Source organism: Trichechus manatus, unplaced genomic scaffold (assembly GCF_000243295.1).
Source record: "Trichechus manatus latirostris isolate Lorelei unplaced genomic scaffold, TriManLat1.0 scaffold00311, whole genome shotgun sequence".
NCBI classification, from domain to species: Eukaryota; Metazoa; Chordata; class Mammalia; order Sirenia; family Trichechidae; genus Trichechus; species Trichechus manatus.
In genome coordinates, this window is record NW_004444247.1 from 360,200 (window position 1) to 363,478 (window position 3,279).

The following is a 3,279-nucleotide window of genomic DNA, read 5'->3' on the forward strand; positions in this document are numbered from 1 at the left end:
AGGAATTGTTCAATTTCCTTACACAGAGATATGTAAATATTCCGATAAAATATACATGTAATGTTCTGATAAACACCCTTTGTTGCTTTCTTAGAAGACAAATTTAGAAACACACTCAATGTTGCAAAACAGAAACATATTTTGCAAGATAAATAAATATTGAATTTTTCATCCTCTTAATGTGCCTAATATCTTGTTTATTAGCATATATGGAGTAACATCAAGCACTACGTTAGGTGCAACAGACACCAAAAAATGAAACTCAATTAATACATAAATTAAAACTTTTCATGTTAAATATTAATATTTCCAGTATTTTTTAATCTTTCCTATGTTAGTATTATATTAAATTATTACTCATGTTAGTATTGTATTAAATGTATGCTAGATTGCATCCACGTGTATGCCAAACATATTTTAAAACTAAAGTTATAAATATTATTATTTACAAAACTTAGGACATAACTCTGTATGTAAATGCTATACAGTTAAAAAGTAACTTGATTGAATTCATAGCAATGGTCTACTTATTTGAGTTCCCTCCCTTTTGTGAGTCATCTGAGACTGGAGTTCCCATTGGTTGTTTACCAGGACGTGCATACCCTTGTGTTTGTATCATGGCAAAGAGCATTGCTGGCCCTCCTGGTTGGAGTTGCTGGATCAGCAGACATGGATGTACTAGACGGTTCTCTCAAAATGGATCAGAGACTTGTTACCTATTAATATAATCCGTCCTTGGCCAGTAACCGCTCATGTTGGATCCAGTTGCATATTGGGCGAATGTAGCAAGAGTTAGACTCGACAACCCACCCCCACCTCTTGTTTATAAGAAAGAAATAGTATACTCCTAAGAGATCAGCCAAGGTAAGGCGTTTCAATTACATGGGAGGGGACTGTAAGAGATAGATGTCAATGAAGATATTGAAGTGGTAGGGGCCTCATAGCTTAAACAACCCTTGGTGTGGTCACCCTCATGACCCTGTGTAAACTGTATTTCTGACTGGCACATTCTCATGCACTGGAGCTGGTATCAACTTCATTTAGTGCCCTGCCAGTTCCCTTCTGCTGTGATGCTTGCCTTTTCTTGTGTGTTGTCTGCATGGCATCTATGGGTCTTTGCTTTGGACAACTGGTGCCCCATTTTATTGATGCCCTAAGCACATGCTTAACTTGCTTATTGGGTAGTCTATCCCTGGGTGAAAGTATTAGCTATGAAAATGTGTAAATGAACAAATGCAAAAGTTAAAAATGGTGGATAGTTAAAAAAAAAAGTGTGATAAGTTGAAGAAATGGTTTATTGATTCATGGGGTACCATATTCACTCTTAGGTACCCCAGGAGACTTGAAAGAAATGTCACAAACAGACACATGTATGCCAATGTGCATTGCAGCATTGTTCACAATAGCCAAAAGGTGGAAACAATCCAAATGTCCCTCAACAGATGAATAGGTAAACAAAATGTGATCTATACATACAATGGACTATTACTCTGCCACAAAGAAATGAAGTCCTGATACGTGACACAACATGGATGGAGCCTGAAAACATTATGCCGAGTGAAATAAGTCAATCACAAAAGAGAAATATCGTATGACTTCACTAATATGAAATACAAAAAATAGGCAAATGTATACAGATCAGAATTTAACAGTGGTTACACAACAACGACAACCAGGAGAAGGAAGGAGGGAGGAAAGAGGAATCATTGTTTAGGAAGCATTGAGTTTCTGTTTATTGTGACGGGAAATTTGGCAGCAATTATGGCTGATGGTTGTACAACACGATTGATGTAATTGGTGTCACTGAATTATACACATGAAAAAATGTTGAATTGGCAAATGTTGTGTTATCTATATTTTTACAACAATAAAACAAATTGATGTAATTGGTGTCACTGAACTATACACATGAAAAATGTTAAATTGGTAAATGTTATGTATATTTTTACAACAATAAAACAAAATTCCTAAATCAATCTATACATATCCCAGGTTGTGTCCCCCCCCCCCCCATTTATGAATAGCATGGCTTCTGCAGGATGTTCTTCCTGGAATTTCAAGGAAGAATCCAATTTCCAAGATGCAATGGGAAGAAATTGCGCAATATTTTCTTCGATATTCTCAGAGAGGAGATTTTATGAAAATGATTATCTCTTCCCTTTTTCAATATTATAAGCATGTCAGGATTTTATCTATGCTCCAAGTGAGATTACATTTAGTAAACAATTATCTCCTGACGTATTATTGTGATCAATTTTATTGTAGGTTAAAATAGGAAACCCAAGAATGAGGTTTGTCGGCACCATCTATCTTTCATGTGTTTGTGATATCATTGTACAATAGTGGAATGATCATGGACGGATTCTGCAGTTAGCTGGAAATCACGCATAGTTTCCTCATCTACCAAAAGCTATTTAAATTAAATGTGGTAACAAAATGTAAAGTCTAGCCTATAACAAACAATAAATAAATAAATGACACAGAATAAGTCTTCCAAAAATGTTAGTTTTTCATCTTCCTTCCCTCAGTAATAAATATATCATATAAAATAATCAAAAATCAAAAGAAAAATTAAATTTAATGTGTATGGAAAATAAATATGAAACTAAAAACAAACACCATAATTCATGTAAGGTGTAAGTGAGAATATGCCCTGGGGGCAGATAATTGCTGAGTTTCTTTTATACTGATGAGACGGAACCTTTTAATACAATCCTTCTTCTTGAAACTCATTCTACTTCATGAACCCATTTCACTTTTTTTTCTTAATACAGTTGATCAAAAGTTGTTTTAAACCATTTTGCTAATGGACACAGTGTAAAATTTCAAAAAAAGATCCTCTAAAATATGAGACTCTTTTCATTTGCCTACTTACCTCAATAATGTAACAGAATATTTTACATTCTTGCAACATAATAAAGTATTTTAAATTTTATTAAATATGAGACATAAATGTTATCAGGTATGAAAGATTTGTTTCCTATCATTAGATGTTTTTTTCTAAGTGAAATGTTTTTTTCCAGTGATGAAGCAATCAAGAGAAATTTAATGCACCAAGTAATATTGAGAGGTGTTATTACCACAGGTATTTTTGAAGTTGAAATACAATTTATTGCAAGAAAAAAATGGGTAAGAATTGTTACTAAAAAAGTTAAGAGCAAAAAAAAAAAATCCAATACTCAGTTTAAGTGTGAAAAAGCCCAAAATAATTCTATAATTAAGAAGAACAATAGTATCTAAATTAAGGTGTCTGATACATTTTGTTTGATTCAACCCATA